Source organism: Lissotriton helveticus, chromosome 6 (genome assembly GCF_964261635.1).
Source record: "Lissotriton helveticus chromosome 6, aLisHel1.1, whole genome shotgun sequence".
NCBI classification, from domain to species: Eukaryota; Metazoa; Chordata; class Amphibia; order Caudata; family Salamandridae; genus Lissotriton; species Lissotriton helveticus.
The window spans coordinates 1,863,665,862-1,863,685,718 of NC_136067.1; the positions used below are offsets into that span (position 1 = coordinate 1,863,665,862).

The 19,857-nt window shown below is 45.2% G+C and overlaps 1 protein-coding gene across 2 annotated transcripts in view; it reads left to right on the plus strand.

Moving 5' to 3' along the window:
• The window catches only part of SPATA17 (spermatogenesis associated 17), a 705,361-nt gene that overhangs the window by 57,734 nt on the left and 627,770 nt on the right, over positions 1–19,857 (plus strand). The window lies entirely within an intron of this gene.

The window sequence follows — 19,857 nt, forward strand, 5'->3', positions numbered from 1 at the left end:
TCATAGGAACAGCGCAAACAAAATAGGAGTCTAGAGGGAAAGACAGAACTAGGACGCCCTCCACTCAATACGTCATCAAAAACCACAAGTCCTAGTTCTCAAGGCAACATTTAGCTACTGATCTGTGAACATCACTGGTTAGGCATTAATCACCCCAAAACACCTCTTAATCTAGAGATTGTTAAGATGTCTCAGTCTATTGCCCTAATAAAAAGCAACCAAGCTCTGATCTACACATTTAGGACAACACAGGACCAACACTCACTTTGAAAGACAACAAAAAAATGAGTGAAGAGCGAGATGGCACCTCACGGGCGCACCACCAATGGGACCCCTGGTTGGTACTCACCAGGATGGCCCTGTTCTCATCATTGGTGCCATCAAGCTTTAACGTAAAAGTGTCTCAGACCCAAAATAAAAGGATAGTGAATGGTGCAGTGGACACAACTTATATGTGACAAAAACTAACAACATTCAACATTTAACATACAAGTTACTGTGCAATCAGGACAACAACTTTTACTCACGTTCCTTTCTTTATTGCAAACAGTAAACACATAAACATAAAAAAAGGAGGATGTGAATACTACCTATCGATTCACACCCTACTTACAGCCGACATGTTTCATTGCCTTGGTTTTTATCAGGCAATTTCCTCAGGGCAACTCAATTAAATGCCACTGCCAAAGACACTGTGCTTTGAGTGCCTTTAAGTGGCTTTGCCTCTCATACCATCCAAGAGGAAAACATTAAAAACAGGAAAGCAGCCCCCATCGGTGAGCGTGATCCTATCTCCCTTCAGTTCTGTAACGGTGGAGAATAGTCGTTCGGCGTCTTCTCAACAGATCTGGGTTTAATCCATCACTGTTCTTTAACCCACTCAGCCACCCCAGTTCAGACATGGCCATATGCAAATCAGTCTGACCCTGTGCCTCATGGCAACAGTCCAGCCCGAACTGCCAAGCCATGCCTTCTCTGGACCGGACTCATGCTTCCTAGGACCGGTTTCTGGCATTACAGCCGTCTTTAGCCAGGCTTGCTTGAATCCAGTGGCAAAGTGAGCAAGGGACTCACGTCTGAGCATACCCTGCCAAATGTCACCTGAACATCAAATGAAGTCATTCCATTAATATTACTGAAAAATATATTTTAGAAGCTTGATGTAGAGGAAGATAGTAGTGCAGAAGTTGCCAAAAGAAGGACTGGTTCATCATCCTTAAACTTAAGTCTATTAGAACCATATTTAGCACTCCCCTGAAGGCTAGCACACCTCCGACTTAGCCATTGGCTCTTTCAGGGTCCAATGTTAATTCTGACAAGTATTTTGTCTTCCAGTCTGGGTGACTTGTCCGTCACCAAGTTCTTGTATTAAATGCCATGAAAAAAAATGAACTGGAATAATGGGCCAGCCTCTCCTAAAGGTAATTAAGATGCACCTACACTGCTGGAAAAGCTACCTCTTCATGCTAGGGAGAATAGATATGGGAACCCTGGCAATTTGCCTCCAATTTCAAGGCCTTTGGTCTTGTCTTTGTAGCATGCATAGGTGCTTTTCTCACAAAGCTAGGCAGCTAACTAATGGGGTCAGTTGCTTCTGCTCACACATGATGGTGGAACTTGCGCCAGCAGTGATCGCCATTTATGGGATTTCTGCCACATGTTTTCTTACCAAAGTGGTTCTTTCCACGCGGATACAGCCAACATGGTGGTTAAACGGTCTCTACCCTGGCGGATCTCTAAGTATAGCTTATTTTCTTTCATCTCTCACATTGGGAGTCGGGGGGGGGGGGGGCAGGAATGTACCCAGCTTGTCAGACAGATATTGGCAGACTCAAAGTCTGCCAGTCAAATTCTGAGCTAGCCAAAGACCGTATGACTGTGATCTTACGAGAACGTAGGCACCAAGTTATACTGACCTGTGAGGGCAATCGTTCAGACTGTAGCAGAGGATATACCTGGGTCAAAGTTCTTATGCTCACACTTGGACCTGCGCCAAGTAAGCTGCAGAGCAGGGACCAGAGGCTTAGCGCACAGGCACGGCTTGGCCACTCCCGACCTTCTGCAGAACCACGGGGAAACAAACAATACTCATCCCATTAAGGCCATAGGCTGGTATGGCTCTGGATGCCCGTACCATCCCAGCAACCCTCACTCGCCACCCCACTGACATTTACCACCTGCTCAGAACAAGTGGTAAATGTCAGCAGAATAGTCCCAAAAATCTGGGAAAATGCAGATTTTCACCTAGAATTCCTGACACAGCTATTCCTCATGCCAGGGACAATAACTCAAAAGAGGCAGATATAGAATGGGTATACCAGCTTGAACTGAACATTTTGCAATGCTCACTCCTAAATCCGGTCAACTTGTAATGCTGGCCTTAGTCTTTTTTGTGGAGGGAGACATTTCCCTTCCGGAAAGAAACTAGATGCTTTAGCCGAGTCTAGAGGAGCTCGGATGCACTAGCTGTCAGCTATAGATGTTCCACTTAGTTGAAGATAAAAGAGCACAGAGCAAGGCGGAGGAAAATCCTATGTCTGACTTTATTCACATACACAAAGGTCATTTTCCTGGTTTGGTTTTTGTGAGGTCCACACGTTCAAATATACTCAGCAGACATTGTAGGAAGATTCCACGTCTCAGGTCTGCATATTTGGAGGCCCTCTAGATGGCTTAGAAAGGTTTTTAAAGCTTTCTGCTAGGTGGGGCATTCCCCTTGTCTGGTGATGTCATAGCTTTCTTGGATAGGTGTCTCCATGTCCTTTTTGTCCACTGGTACCAGGCAATAAATGCGAACAGAGTCAGAGTACCAGATCTTCTTGTTGTAACTTATTTAAGACTTACAGACAGGGTTCCTCTCACTTTCTTCAGAGCACTGTAACTGTGATTTCTCCCCACTTGTCAGTAGCTTCACTGAGTCTGGGTCTCCTACCACCCCTGCACATCAGGCTCAAGTATGCAAGGGCAAGCAGGGTTGCCCCAATGGACACCGTTCCTTAGATCCCCGTGGCTTTTCAGCAGACTCTGTTTCCTGCAGTTTCTGAAGCAAGCCAGTAATTCAGTAATTCATGCTGAAGGTTAGAATAACTTCGGCCAGCAGCAATCGGGGATTCGTCCCAGCAGCAGAGAAGGCCATTCCTCTTTCTTCTCCATTCCCAACCTTGATCAAAAGGTCAAGAGGGATGAATTTGGCTTCTTCAAAGATACATCTAGCGTGCCACTGGCAGGTACTCCATCTTGTCCGTTAGTGAGATGTATGGGCCACTTCAAAGCTATCAAATTCACTAGGTTGGCCACTTTTATTTTGGTGCCCCGTCTATTTTCTGTCCTAGTCCGAATCTATTACCATAGAATAAGAAGCCAAAAGGCATTTAAATAGACAAAGGTTATAGCAGGCACATTCACATTCAACTGGTATTGCAGGACAACCACGGGCTCCTCTCGATTGTGTCAAAATCTCGAGCAGAGGCAAATAGTGAGTCAGAGCTTCTGCATGAGTTTATTGGTTCCTCTCTCTAGAATCCAGAAGGGGTAATTGTTTTGTTAATTAACTCTGAGTAGACAAATACAAAACATTCAATCACTCTCAATTAAAAATGAAAAAAGATGACAATACTTCCTTTTGATTTTTGCAGGCCAGCTTACTTTTGCATGTAAATCTCAAACTTTCAGTCCATGCTAACGGCTCCTTGTGTCAGCAGTGTAGGCCAGCGAAAGACACACTTGGATGTGGAGAAAATCATTCTACCCCACAACTCATAACTCACAAATATGTAACTGGCGGTGGGTGTTCCAGAACTACCACTGTAGCTTAAAATGTGTTAGTTGTTAATATTCAACACATCCCAGTGTCGGGTAACCTGACTCAAAGCTAAGGCAATCCCACTGTAGCAGGATCTGAACGGGGAGGGACTAGAAACAATTTTCTGCAGAGCATATTGCAACTGAGGCTTGGTTAGAGGCTTCAAAACAGGTCCAACAGGTCAATATTCTAGCTGTTCATGAGTAGTTGTGTAAGAGCAGCATAGATGCTTCAGTAATATTTCATCAGAGCCTAGATAAAAAAATATTGTTAGCCATAGACCTGGAGAAAGCCTTTGACACGCTTAAAAGGAGATGCGTAATGGCAGTATTGCGACACATGGGGCAGGGCCTCCATTGATCCGCAGGGCCACCTAGTTTCACTTCCCCATTGATAAAGTGAGGGGAGACGCACTGCTTTCAGAGGCATTGGAGATACTCAGAATCACATGTCAAAGGTGTCCTTGATCCTCAATAATATTCACACTGGCGATGGGATCATTAGCTGAGACACTAATAGATATAACAGGTTTCCCACTTCTCTTGTAACACACACAGTATCTGTCGTGTCTGCAGCCTCGAAGCACGACAGGAGTCATCAGGTATGTTTATTCAGCTTTCTTACAATGTGCTTCCCCACGTCGTGTCCCGTCCCCAGTTCCTGTGTATCTCCCTTTCCACTCCTTGACCGGAAGTGGTGTCATGTTCCTTGCACCCTCCCACCAGTCGTGGTCCAGGGTCCTAGTGCCCTGTGTCCAGGTCACGACATCTCCCCCTTTGTTGTAGAAAGAAAAAAGAGAGATTGTTGATGCCAAACTGTTGGGGAGAGAGAGAGAGAGAGAGAGAGAGAGAGAGAGAGAGAGAGAGAGAGCGCGTATCACATTTCTTTAATCAGTCTCTTTGGTCTCTTGCACTCTCTTCTCTGCCGTGTTTCTCCTTTGTCCATCTGCGTGCCCTCATCCTGTCTCATGCCTCCTGTTGCGATTGCTCCTCCGTCTTCGTACATGATCTTGAGTTCCTTAAAGTGTGAGCTGTTTCATGTGATGTGGTAGCGTCCTGCTGATGCTGTTATCATGGGCCCTTTTATCACAGTCACCGTCAAAGGCTCCTTTGAGAACGGGCTGTCTGATTTTCTCAGCTGCCGCTGCCGCACCACACTGTATCTCCTTGCTTTAGTTGCGCCGGAGTGGCGTGTCTCCTTGCATCTGCATATGTCTTCATTTTCTCTTTTGCCTCTTCATCTTTGGTGGCAATGCTGCATTGCTCTTGCTTCGCTGCTGCTTCCAGCTGTGGTCGCCTCGTCCTGCTTGATCGGCCCAGCACTAGCTCAGAGGGACACCGTCCTGTGGAGCTGTGAGGAGGGTTTCTATAGTCTCTTAATAATTGGCGCAGAGCCTGCCCTATTGATATCTGCACCAGTTTCGCTCTTTGTAAAGCCTTTTTTATGTCCCCATGAATCTTTCCACCATGCCATTTGCTTGTGGCCACAGGGGCATTCTTTTCCGGTGATGGATCCTTAGGTAGTCCATGAATTTTCTAAACTCCTCCCCTGAGATTGGTGGACCATTGTCTGTCTTTAGTGTTTGCGGGGAGCCCCACGCCGTGAAGACGTCATCCATAGTTGGCAGCGTTGCGCTTGCTGATGTTGATGATACTTGTCGCACAATGGGAAATCTGGAGAATTCATCAATTATTGCGAGCAGGTAGTTTCCCGTTTCCAGGGGCCTGTAGAAGTCTGCTGCTAACTCAGTCCACACTGCCCTCGGGAGCTCTGACATTTGTAGTGGTTCCGATTTGCTGGCTGCCCCGTCACTTGGCAGATATGGAAGTGTGCAACTGTTGCCTCCACCATGTTGTCCAAACCCGAGAACCACACTTTCTCCCGTAGCAGTTTCTTTGTTGCTACCATGCCTCTATGTGATTTGTGCGCCAAGTTCACCGTCGGTCTCCGCAGAGGTATTGGCATCACTATTCTTGTTCCTCTCATTACTATTCCGTTTTTGGTCTTTGAGAGCTCTCCATGAATCCTTTTGAATGCCAGCGTTTCCTCTTTGATCACTCCATTTTTCAGGATGCTGTTGTTGACATGCCTCCACCTCTGTTGTCTTGTTATCGTTTTGACCGCTTGCATTGTGGCATCCCTCTCTGTTTCTAGTTCCAACTCCTCCATCGTTATTGATGCTGGAGTATTTTGTTTAAGTACAAAGTTTAGGTACTCCTCCGCTATGGATGTTGCCTCAGGTGCCTGCGGCAGAGGGTGCCGCAGCATGTAGTCTGCTGGGTTGTGCTCTTTTCCTGGTTTGTGTACGATCTTGAAATTGTAGTCAATCAGTCGTATGCCCCATCCCTCTATTCTGGGTGGTATTTTCGCGTTAGGATTTCCATAGATCGTTACTAGGGCCTGATGATCTGTTATGATGGTAAATGGTTTCCCATATATGAACATGTGATAGTGCTCACATGACCAAACTACTGCGAGGATTTCTTTCTCCGGCTGTGAGTACGCCCTCTCAACGTCGGACAGGCTTTTGCTTCCGTAGGCCACTATGTTTCTTGGGGATTCGTTGCCCTGCCTATGCTGTGCCAAGATCGCTCCTAGCCCTACCGGGCTGGCGTCCTCCGTCAATTCTGTGCATAGCAGAGGATCAAAGTAAGCAAGATGGTCCACCGCTATCACTGCCTGTCTGATGGCCTCAAACGCTTTGTTGCAGTCCTCTGTCCATGTGAATGTCTGGCCTTGTTTTGTCAGTTCCCTCAGCGGTGTGCTTACCGTGGCAAAGTCTTTTATGTATCTCGCACAGTAGCTGGCAAGCCCAAGAAATGACCTCACTTCTGCAACGTCACTCGGATGTTTCTCTTTTTCTAGCGTGTCCACTTTGCTGTGATCTGGTCGCATCCCTTTTTTGGAGAAGATGTTTCCGAAGAACACCAGTTCGTCTCGCCCTATTTCGCACTTTTTATTCAGCGTTAGACCTGCTTGTTCCAACTGGGAGCATACTTCTTGCAATGCTTTGTCATGTTCATCATCCGATCTACCAAATACCAGATTGTCGTCACTGTAGTTGAGGCTGTTTTTTACCGGCCTTATTACTTGCCTTATTGTCCCTTGAAATATTTCAGCCACCGATGAGATTCCAAAACTCAGTCGCTTGTAGCGAAATAGACCTATGTGCGTGGAAAATGTTGTAATATATTTTGACTGAGGGTCAAGCTCTAACTGATGATAACCTTTGCACAGGTCCAGCTTCGAGAATCGGCATGTTCCTGTCAGGCAGCTGATCATTTCGTCGAGGTGTGGTCCAGGGTGCCTTTCACGTTCAATTGCTGTGTTTGGTATCCTCATGTCGACACAGATGCAAATTTTGGATGTGTTCTTTGGCACTGCCACTATTGGCGACACCCATGGTGTTGGTCCCTCTGCCGGCTCTATGATGTCCTGACTTAGAAATGCTTGTATTTCCTCCTCCACTTGCGGTTGCAAGTGTATCGGCACTCGCCTGTGATGTTGAGCCACTGGTTTTACTGTTTCATTGATGTGCAGTGTTATTTGTCGTCCTTTTAGCTTCCCTAATCCATGTAGGATTCTGGGATAATCTTGCATGATGTTCTTCTTCTCTGACATGTGGTACGTCATTGCGAGAAGGCCCATTACCTGCACTGTGACGTAACTCAGTAGGCATGGTGCTGGAATGTCACCCTTTAGTACATGTATGTCTTCCTTGCTTGCTTGGCCTTTATATATAATATCAGTGTCTCTGTGATTTTTCCCATGTTCATCACTGGTTTTTTTGATCACCACATGAATACGTCAACTCTGGATGGCACCAACGCTGGATTTACTTCCATCTTTTCATATTCGGATACACACATGATGTTGCATGTGGCTCCGCTGTCTAACACAAAGCGTGTTTTGTGTTGTCCCACGTCTATGGTCATGGTCTCAGTTTTTTTAACTTGATTTTTCTCCATTAAGTGGATGCTTTCTCGTCCTGTGTCTGCTTCTGCGGACACACCAAAAGCATCAGACATTAAGTATAACCATTCTACGTTCTCTTGCACCACTTCTCCCTCAGATTTTGCCGATGAGCTGCGGTTTGTCATTTTGATGTGCCTGGCATATCTGTTCGTCATCATTCGCGATCTTCCTGGTCTTCCTCTCTCACTTCTGAATTGCACGCCCAGACATGCGCTTGTGAAGTGATTGCTCCTGTTGCATTTCCTGCATGTCTGACCCATTGCCAGGTACGCGCCAGTGTGTGGGAATTCAAGTCCACATCTGTAGCATGTTTTTTCTTGTTGTTTCCTTGTCGGCTGCTCATTATTCTCCTTCTTCCAGGTCTTCGCGCGGCTGCTTCCTACCATGAGGTTTGCTTGTTCCATTCGCCGTTCCTTACCTAGCTCCATCTGCTTCGCTTGCACCGTCGCCCTCGCTTCTGCCCTCGCCTACGATAGAATTTTCTCCAGCGAGGTCAGTTCTTTCAGAATTTGTGTGCGGAATTCCATGTCACGACATCCCTCGATGATGTGCAGGCGAATTGCTTGTTCGTTGTCGAACTTGTCAAATTCACAGTGTGTGACCAATTTGCGCAGTCTTGTCGCAAAGTCATCAAGAGATTGTGAAGGTGTATCTCTCAAAGTGAATGTTTCTTTGTGGATCAAATTTGTCGTCCAGGTCACGACAGTAGCCCTATATTCAGACGATCTATTGTTTTTTGTAAGACACGGATCCAGACCTGGACACTCTAATCCAAACACTGTCAGAACTGGGGCATGAATCAAGACTCAAAGTAAATAGGGCAAAAACATGTACACTTCCGATCATAGCAGCACCCATATCTCTGAATGACCAGGGTATTACTTCGGTATCACGTTTGATCCACTGTTTAGGTGTATAATTCCACCATATAAAGGTTGACATAAGGAATAAGAACCTGGGGGAATCATTGTTGAGTTGAGGAAGTGGATAGATTGCTGGAATACCTTGCTACTCTAAACTGTGGGCCAAATAGCACTGGACAATACGGTCATGCTCCCCTGATTGTTTTATCATATCAATGTAGTGCCTGTTTAGGTCCCTAGACGCTACTTTATGGAAATGGATGCACTGTTGTCTGATCTGATTTCGTGGCCAAGCAGGCACCGGGTTGCTGCACAGAGAGAGAGGCCTGGGAGCCCCTCATATTGAACTATATTATTTGGTGGCACAGCTGCAATCGATAGCCAAGTAAATAGTAGGACAACATACGGCTGAAATAAGGCTTGCATATGTGCAAATACAAGAAGAGAGGTTATCCTATCTCCTAAGGGACCACCACATGACTGATGAAAATGGCCTAGACTGCGGAATTCTGTTTTAAACAGCAGAAAAAGAACTGTTGCTAAATTGTGAACCGCTCGAAGTCAGTCGGGTTCTATACAGCAGTGCAAATGCAGCCTAGAAAACAAAACTTCACACATGATATTGGGGAACTACTATGCCTCTTGCACCATTAGATCCCTAGAAGATCTTAATGACAGTCTACTAAAATGACAATTACTATCTTATGGCATGTTGAAAAATACATTCTGGAAAGAATGGGGTGAAGCAAAGATGAAAACGAAAACAAAAACACATAAAGTATTACAATTGTTATCTGCAGTGGGATGCATGAGAAGACTCGTAACGTGATTCTACAAAGCATTTCTAAACATGATCCAGCCCTGCTGAAATGAAATAAAAATTAAATGGGCCACAGACGCAGGATGAAGCAGAATGTGGTTGTATAATTTACAAGGAACTTACCTCACACTTAGGGAGCTCCAACAAATATTATACCTAATGCCTAAAAAAGAAGCCTCTTGCAAACAGTGTGATCTACAAAACCAATAAAATAACTTAACTAAGATTCCCCTAATGCACAAACCTGTATGTGAACTCAAGGAGCACCATAGTCCCATAATCAAACTTACATCTAATGCTATGAATATTTCTAATGAGTGAGTTCTGAATCTGAAACCTCCCAATTATTATAAGTAATGAACTGAGTATTGTAAGCACACAAGATCCAAAGACATTTATAGTTTCTCCACGGTTCCCTAATGTCCAAACCAGCTCATGTTCAAAGTGCTCATACAGGAGACAACTCACTGCAGCGTTACTATCCCAACAAATCATTTGCAGCTGTCAATCTCTTTTCTGGAAACTGGCTTCCCATCATGTGATGAATAAGGTAAGCACAATTCACAGAAATCAAGGAGGGGCTGCAAATGAAGTTCTTGCCCAAGCTTCATTCCCAAACATATGACCTTTGTGGGACTATGGAGTGGCTCCTATTCTCAGAAAACGCCCCTCAATAATATCTAATATGGCTACCACGAACACCTCTGTCTATTATGACCCAAATGCTGAAACCAGAAGGTTCATTTAAAATTTGGTGGAATAAGGGAAACCCAAGCAAAACTGGTCTACAAAGAAGAACTGATGTAAACTGGGAAGATGAGCGAGAAAACCACCAAATTGCATAATTGCCAGATGACAAATAAAAAAAATATATATATATTTTTTTTAGTTTTATATTCTGCGAACTAGACCCCAGGATATCGGGTATCTTAGTGCTTTACATGAGCACCAGTTTCGTTACAGATGGACACATTCATTTTTGTTAAGCACGGAGAGATTAAGTGATTTGCCCAGAATCACATGATTCTGAGCGTCGTTGCCGAGACTTAAAGCTGGTTCCCCAGTTTCGAGGCCGACCGCTCTAGCTGTAAGGCTACATTCTCTCCCCAATGAATGACATATGCCATTGACCTCAAATACTGTTGTTCCCTGTATTCCACCTAGAAGTGAGTATCAGCATGTTTGAATGTCATCTTGGATCTGGATACTTCCATTGCTTGCCTAGATCAGAGTTGTCATCTTGGGAGGTGAGAAAAGCTTACAGGCCGGACTAGCAAATCACACACACTCAGTCTGCTATGTGAAGTGGATCACCCTAAATGTCATGCCCATGTACTATGCTGACTTGTACAAAAAGCAGTTCTGATTGTACTCTTCCATGTGGAGCAAGGTCACCACTGATTGCATAAGCTTTGTCCAAAATAAGGTGGCATGGTGTGTAAAATATAGATGAACTGAGATGTGGCCTGAGTAATTACCAATAGCTGAGATTAATTCAAGCATTCCATCTGTCACTTTTTTGTACACTTTTAAAATATATATTCTTCAGTTTGACTCCCTAAGTGACATGCATATGCCTAAATGTGGGTCCCATGCATACTGTCCGCCATGAGCGAAGCTACACCCAACTGATGAACCCCTACAAGTGGGAAAGTTGTATTTGATTGCCTGTATTCTGGTTCGGCGAGGGCCTAGCAGATCCAGCTGGACTATTCCAACCGGAACATAGTCAAGACTGATTTGCATATGGCTAGGACCAATCTAAGGGGGAATTGTGTGCAAAATAGCAATGGACTGGGATGCAGGCCAAGGCATTAGCAGTGCTTACTCACTTAGTTATGCCTACTACCCCTTCTAAGGTATGTGCCATCAACAAGGCCTCTCCAACCATCTCTGTCTTGGACTATTCTTTCAATCTTTCTTGGCCTTTGTCTTTTCCTTTTTCCTTGAGGGTTTCTGGTGAGGGCTTGTTTGGTTCCAAGTGAGGGCTTGCGCAGGGTGTTGCCTATCCAGCCCCATCGTCTTTTCATGATTTCTTCATGAGAAGGCAGCTGGAAAGTCTGCTGCATAGGTCATTGTTTCTGATGATGTTTGTCCAGCAGATTTGGAGGGTGTGCCTCAGGCAGGTGTTAATAAAGGTCTGGCCTTTGTTAGTGTCCGTCACTGTTGTCCTTCAAGTTTCTGCTCCATAAAGAAGGACTGATTTTACATTGGTGTTAAAAAGTCTGATGTTGGTTTTAGGCGTTAGGTCCTTCGAGCTCCATATTTTCCTTTCACTGAATGAAGGCAGTCCTTGCTTTGCCAATTCTTGCCTTGATGTCGGTGTCTGTGCCACCCTGCTTGTCTATGATACTGCCCAGTTGGTGAAGGCTTCAAACTCTTCCAGTGCATCACCTGCAAGACTGACTGCAGTTGTGCTGGCCTTGTTACTATTTAGGATCTTGGTTTTTCCCCTGTGGATGTTGAGGCCAAGTTATGCTGACATGGCTGCCACTGTGTCAGTCTTCTCTTGCAACTGCAGATGGGTATGGGAAAGTAGGGCCAGGTCGGTTGCAAAGTGCAGGCCATCGGGCTGTGTTGAAGGTGTTCACTGGATCCCATTTCTTTTCCGTGCTATGGATGTCTTCATGATCCAGTCTATGGCCAGCAGGAAAATTAAAAATGAGAGTAAACAACGCTGGCAGACTCATGTCCTCACTTTGAAGGCTTCCCTGAGTTTGAATGCCAATCATAGTCAATGAAGTTGACAAAGAGGTGGGAGTTTCATTCCATTGACTGCTCAATGATGATGTGCAGTGTTGAACTCTGGTCTGTGCAAGATCTATCTTTGCAGAAACCAACTTGCTGGTCTCGTAACTAAGCATTGACTAGTTCCTTCATTCTGTTCAGGATGACTCTGTTGAACATTTGCCTGGGGTTAATAGAAGAATTATCCCACTGTAGTTTGTGCAGTTACTTAGGTCACCTTTTTGGGGGGGTCTTGATCAGCTATCCATCCTTCCAGTCTGATGGCATAATTACCTCTTCCCAGATCCTTCTAAACATGGGGTAAGACATGTCTACTGATGTTTCAATGACTGCCGTCAGTGTCTCTTCATGAATGATGTCAGGTCCTGTTGCCTTCTCTTTACTCAGGTGTTTGATGGCTTGCCGCATTTCTTCCTTGGGTGGTCTTCTGCAGACATTTGGCAAGTCCTTGTCAGCAGCTGTATGTCTGGAGGAGGCTGCAGCACAGGCTGGTTCAGAAGCACTTTAAAGTGATTCACCCATCTTCATTGTTGGCCTTCGTTACCCATGGTTGTCATCCCAGCTTTTTTTTTATCAGGTTTTTCTGGCTTACTATATCTACCAGAGAGTTTTCTTGTTATGTCACATAGTTCTTTCAAGTTTACATGGCTTGCTGCTTCCTGGGCTTCTGTGGCAAGACAATTGATGAATCTTTGACTGTCTGCTCTTAAGCTTTTCTTTGCTTCCATATGTTCACCTTGAGCTTTTGATTTATCTGCTCTTGTTCAACTGTGTTGACTGCAGTTTTCTTTTCCTTTCTCGCTTGGATTTCGTAGAGAGACTTTGTGGACATGCATTCTTTATGCGGGTGTTTCTTGGGACCCTGTAGCTGCTGGCAAGCAAATTTAACTGTGTCTATGATCTTTTCCAACTGGCTTTCTACTGGGTCTCTGGCGTCCTCTAGTTCTTTCAGGACTTGAAACTTGTTACTGACAGTGACTGAGTATTCACTCTGTTTCTCTGAATCTTTAAAGAGGGTGGTGTTATATTGCTGGTGTTGGTTTGCCAGGTCCATCCATGCTTTCCTCAGCTTCATCTTCAGCCTGGCCATGACAAGATGATGGTCTAACCCCACATCCGCTCCTCTCTCACATCCTGCAGGAACCTTTGACACTTCTTGGCAATGCAGACATGGTCGATATGATCCTCTGTTGAGTGGTCAGGTGACACCAATGTTGCCTTGAGTGGGAATATACTATCGCCTATCACAGACTGTTCAAGGCACAGAGGTCAGCAAGTCTTTCACCATTCTTGTTCATGTCGACAAGGCCATGATTGCCCATGACTTCTTCGTACCCAGTGTTGTCGCTTTCAATCTTGGCATTTACGCCCTCCATCAGTATGCTGATGTCTCTCTCAAGGCATTTCTCCATGATGGATTGGAGTTTGTTGTAGTACTGTTCTTTTTCCTCTTCTGTTCTGTCATTTGTAGGTGCATAGCAGTGGATAACGTTCATATTGATCCTCTTTTTCTTTTTTTTGTTTAAATATTTTTTTATTTAATTTTATCTGGTACAATACATTAGATCCATAAGTTCATAAAAGAAAAACAAACATTTCAACCATGGAATATCATAGTGAGATAGATTACAAATCGTAGAAAACAAAATATACAGTTCTCAAGTAGTTAGAATTAGCATGAGGATAAACGATAAGGATAGAAGATAAGGGATAAAGGATAACATATAAAAGATAAAAGATAAGTTAGGCCTTGGGGGAGAGATTCATACCTATATGCAGACACAATAATAACCTTTCAGGGGGATTGTCTCCACAATGCGAGGGGAGCCCAGACGCAGAGCCCCCACAACCTCATCTTTTTTCCCCTGTTTTTATAGAGAGCTGCTTCAATGTTATGGATACCTAGCAATCTAGTAAGCCACATTTGAAAAGTAGGTGCAGTGTTATCCTTCCATCCTGCTGCCACCAGGATCCGAAGGACTGCTAAGCATATAAATAAGAAAGCCTCCTTATCCCATTCTAACTCAGGATTGTTACCAATACCAGATATCATAAGGGTAGGAGACCAGTTTACCTGGATATCTAGCAACCCCAGAAACTTCTGAATCTCAGCACAGATTCCCTCATTTTTTTACATTGCGAGAACATGTGTATTAGGTCGGCAGGTCCCTCCTGGCATCTTGGACAATTATCGTCCTCCCTTTTGCCCCATTTAAAGAGCTTGGCCGGGCTAAAATATAGATTAAAGAGGACTTTATATTGTTGTGCCCTTAGGTTGGTAGAGCGGAACACTTTATTCGCAAGCTGGAGGGCATTATCCAGGTCAAAATCAGGGTCCCCTAATTTCGTCATCAATGATGTTTCTACTTTATCCATATCGTCTAGTATTGAGTCAGTTAGGGATTTGTATATAATTTTAATCCGAGCTACGCCTCAGAGCATATGCTTGATTATTTTAATTTCCCCTCCTGGATGAATACGGGGCCTCATCCCATGCATTATTTGGTGAATTTGAAGATACTTAAAAGTGTGGGTAGAGGGAATGCCAAATTTAGTTTGGATATCAGTAAAAGCAAGTAGTTTCCCTGTACCCTTATCAATAATATCCCCCATTCTTCTGATTCCTTGTTGTTCCGATTTTTCTTTGCGCGGAAGGTTACTGAGATGATTCTAAGACTGTGGGCTTCCTATCCAATCTGATCCCTGTTGACTCCAGGGGTTCACATCAGTGATACTCCTAAGTATTTGAGGCATTCCCTTCCTCGTGTCCAGAATACAGCAGCATTCCTCCTGTAGACAGTCTTTTCTGTCTGGACCGTGTCCATCTGGTCTTCCTGATGCCAAGCAGGGCAAGGGTAAATTTTTTCATCTCTCCTGCCACACGGGCTGTCTTGCCTGTCTCGGAAATGGTCCTTAAGTCCCATGTCCCAATGGTGATGATCTTGGTCGAAAGCAGGTGTATTGGCTTTGTGGCTTCCGGGATCTCTGGCTTTCTCGCCAAGGTGCCATAGCTCTCTGTGAAGGAGATTCCTCTCTCCCCAAGGCCCGTAAATCTTTTTGCTGATGCTTTTGTAGCTAGGATTTTTTACCTGCTGGGGTAGCTTACTCCACACATAACCCTCCTGCTTGCGCAGCTGGGCTTGGGACCGGCAATAACAAACTTAATTACCAGTGGCTGAGATTAATTCAAGCACTCCATCTATCACTTTTTTGTATACTTCAGTGTGATGCCCAAAGTATGACATATATGCCCAGAAGTGGATCCCATTCACACTGTGCCACTGGGGCCTAACTATACCTGACTGATGAGCCATAATAAGAGCAAAAACAGACTTGAGTTGCTTGTATTTTGGTTCAGGGAGGACCCGGCCTGGCAGTTAGTGTTGGGCTGTTCTCACCTGAACCTGGATTAATTTGCACATGGCTGGGTCAAAACGGAGGTGGCATGTTCTGCAAAAGAAGGATGGACTGGAATGCAGCCCAAGTAATTACCTCTGACTGAGATTCATTCAAGCGCTCCATCCATCACTTTTTGTATACTTCAGTGTGGTGCTCTATGGGGGACGGGTATGCCCAGACGTGGGTCCCCAGTGCACAATGTGCTACTGGAGCCAAGCTATACCCGGCTGATGAGCCCTTATACGGACAAGGCCAGTCTTGGGGTGTTTGTATTATGGTTTAGGGAAGACCTGGCCTGGGTGTTCTGGCTGGACTGTTCACACTGGAGCAGGGTCAAGACTGATTTGGGACTGGGGTCTTCCTATGCAATCAGAGCTCTGTTGGCTGCAGGCGTGCACATCCGTGCTACTCCCTAAGTATTTGGAGCGTTCCCTTCCTCGTGTCCAGAAAACAGCAGCTTTCCTCCTGTAGACAGTCTTTTCTGTCTGGACTGTTTCCATCTGGTATTCCTGATGCGAAGCAGGGCAAGGGTGTATTTGTTTATCTCCACTGCCACTTGGGTTATCTTGTCTGTCTTGTACATGGTCCTCGAGTCCCATGTCCAGAAGATGATGATATTGGTCGAAAGCAGGTGTATCGGCTGTGTGGCTTCCGGGATGTCTGGCTTTCACCACAAGCCGTCATAACTCTCTATGAGGAGATTCCTCTCTCCCTAAGGCCGGGATGTTTTTTGGTTGACGTTTTTGTAGCTAGAATTTTTTATATGGTGTGGTAGCTAACTCCATGCATAACCCTCCTGCTTTCACAGCTGGGCTTAGGACCGGAAATAACAAAGTTAATTACCAGTGGCTGAGATTAATTCAAGCACTCCATCCATCACTTTTTTGTATACTTCAGTGTGATGCCCTAAGTAGGACATATATGCCCAGCAGTGCGTACCAGTCACACTGTGCCACTGGGGCCTTGCTATACGTGACTGATGAGTCCTAATAGGAGCAAAACCTGACTTGGGTTGCTTGTGTTCTGGTTCAGGGAGGACCTGGCCTGGAAGTTAGGGTTGGGCTGGTCCCACCTGAACCTGGATTGATTTGCACATGGCTGGGTCAAAACTGAGGTGGCATATTGTTCAAAATAATGACCTGGATTGCAGCCCGAGTAATTACCAGTGGCTCAGATTAATTCAAGCATTCCATCCATCACTTTTTTATATACTTCAGTGTAGTGCTCTAAGGGGGACGGGTATGCCCAGTCGTTGGTCCCGAGCACACTGTGCTACTGGAGCCAAGCTATACCTGACTGATCAGCCCTTATAAGGGCAAAGCCAGTCTTGGGTTGCTTGTATTATGGTTTAGGGAAGACCTGGCCTTGGTGTTCTGGCTAGACTGTTCACACTGGAGCATGGTCAAGACAGATTTGCCTGTGACTGGAATGCGGCCCAAGTAATTGCAAGTGGCTGAGATTAATTCAAGCACTCCTTCAATCACTTTTTGTATACTTCAGTGTGACGCTCTATATGGGACGGGTGTGCCCAGACATGGGTCCCGTGGACACTGTGCCATTGTAGCCAAGCTAGACCCGACTGATGAGGATGAAACTGGTCTTAGATTGCTCGTATTATGGTTCAGAGAGGACCTGACCAGTCAGTTCTGGCTAGACTGCTCACACTGAAGCAAGGTCTGATTTGCCTATGGCTAGGTTAAAACCGTGGTGGGATGGAGTGCAAAATAACGATGGGCTGGGATGCTGCTCGGGTAATTACCAGTGGCTGAGATTATTTCAAGCATTCAATCCATCACTTTTTTTTATATACTTCACTGTGACGTCTTAAGTAGGAACGGAATGCCCAGACTTGGGTCCAGTGCACACTGTGCTAGATATGACTGATGAGCTCTAATAATAATGAAAACATTCTTGGGATGTTTGTGTTCTGGTTCAGTGAGGACCTGTTGGGCGGTTTGGCCGGACCGTTCCCATTGGAGCAGGGTCAAAACTGAAGTATAAAGATGGACCCAAACTGAGGTGCCATGGATTCCAAAATAATGATGGGCTGAGGCGACAAGTAATTACCAGTGGCCGAGATTAATTCAAGCATTCCATCTATCACTTTTTTGTGCACTTTCTTGTATACTTCAATGTGACACTCGTAGTGGGACAGGTATGCCCAAATGGGGCATACACACTGTGCCTCTGGAGCCAAGCTATACCTAGCTGATGAGCCTCAATATGGGCAAAACTGGTCTTAAATTGCTTGTGTAATGGGAGGACTTGGCCTGGCTGCTTGGGCTGGTTTGTTCCATTGGAGCAGGATCAAAACTGATTTACATATGACTGGGCCCAAACTGGGTATGGTGTGCAAAATAACGATGGACTTGGATGTGGTCCGAATGATTACGAGTGGTTGAGATTAGTTCAAGTATTGATCTATCACTTTTATGTATACTTCCGTATGACACCTTAAATGGGACAGGTATGCCGAGACAGGGGTCCCATGCACACTGTGCTACTTGAGCCAAGCTATACCAGACTGATGAGCCCTAATAAGGGTAAAACCCATCTTGAGTTGCTTATGTTCAGTTTCAAGGAAAACCTGGCCTTGCAGTTCGGTCATGACTTTTCCCACTGGAGCACGGTCAAGACTGATTTGCATATGGCTGAGTCTGCGAAGCACTGTTTTTCCTTTTTACCTGACCTGCAGCGCTGCTCGTACTGCCCCTTTGCCCAGGTCAGTTACAGGTCTGCACAGCCTTGCCTAAGCTGGGTCTCCTCTTCCTTTGTGTCCCAGGTGCGCATGGCAAGTGTCAAAAAGCCTCAGGACCCTAGCATGACCAGAGCTGCTCCTTCTGCAGGTCTAATGAGACTGCGGAGAAGCGAGCTGATAGATGATTGAATTCACTTAGACCCAAGACACTGGACTGTTTTTGGAAGGACAGTCCCTGACTTTCTTGTGAACAAAGGGAGTATTTTTTGTAAGTGATCCTGTTTTTGGATATCCATGCCCTGGAAGAAAAAGGCAGTCTATGTTCACAAACTTCCATCCGCACTGTTCCAGAGTTGATGCCTCTCAAGTGCATGCTAAAATCAAGTGCAGAAATTGATAGACCTACAGGCAAGAATAGACTATTTCAAAGGGCGTAAGGAAGGCAAGTTGTTTAGCTGAAGTGCCTATTTCAAGCAGCCATATCAGCCCTGGGTGCATTTCACACTTTTAGTTTTAGAGCGGGTAGCTGGGTGAACATAGTGATAGTTTGCACCTGAGGAAACACCTCAATGTTTGTTTGAATATACTCTGTCTTTTTCTGAAGGATCATGTTAGAGTCCCCAGGCCAAGCATTACATGTCTTGGGAACTGCCATTCAAATTAGACAAGTTTTAAATGTGTTTAAAATATATATTTGTTTGCAGGTTTAGTAAGTATTATACAAAATGATGACAAAACATTATAAAACACTACTTTTATCTTTGATCAAAGCGCTCACCTAAGAACCATCTAGTTCTCTCCTGATCAGACGAACACAGGCTGTCGAAACTGAGGACATAGGCATCCCCTGGGCGGTGATATTTCCATGCATTAAAATGTTGTATCCCAAGATTAGATCAGGAGTGTCCCCGGAGCACTGCACGAGGGAGACATTCACGCACTGCCTTTCTATTGATCAACTCACATGAGTATACTTGTAGCAGTGCTCAGTGTTGTGTGTGCATAAGAGACAATGAAGGAGCAGGGCCCTTGTTGTAGCTCCATCTGTGCGGCTTAGGCTGTGTGCTACTCAGGGCACGGTATAGGCAGGGCCGGACTGGTCGTAGCGGGCACCAGGTATTTCCCCAGTGGGCCGGAAGGGTGGGGACCGGTTTTGTACCGGTGGGGGCCGTTTTTGTTGCAAGGGGCTGGTTTTCTCCACCTTGTAACAAAAGCGCAGCAGCCTGGCAACCCCTACCTCCCCCCGGGGCGAGTCGGACTTAATTGCCAGGGCTGGTTTGCGATCCCAGTCTGGCCCTGGGTATAGGTGTGCATGCCTGGGCCAGTGTGATCTGTGTAACCCATATTGTGGAAGTGGGCCTGAGGTGGTATAAATGGGCGAAAACCTCCATCGAAAATGTTTGAGGACATGTGTAACTTTTAAAAATGAATTCAATACTGTGAGCAGCTGACCCACCTGTTGCCCAAACTCCTCTAAATATATAGGGCCATATGTATGAATGTTACATTTTGCAAATCTCAAAAAGCGATTTTTAGAGAATCGCTATTTGAG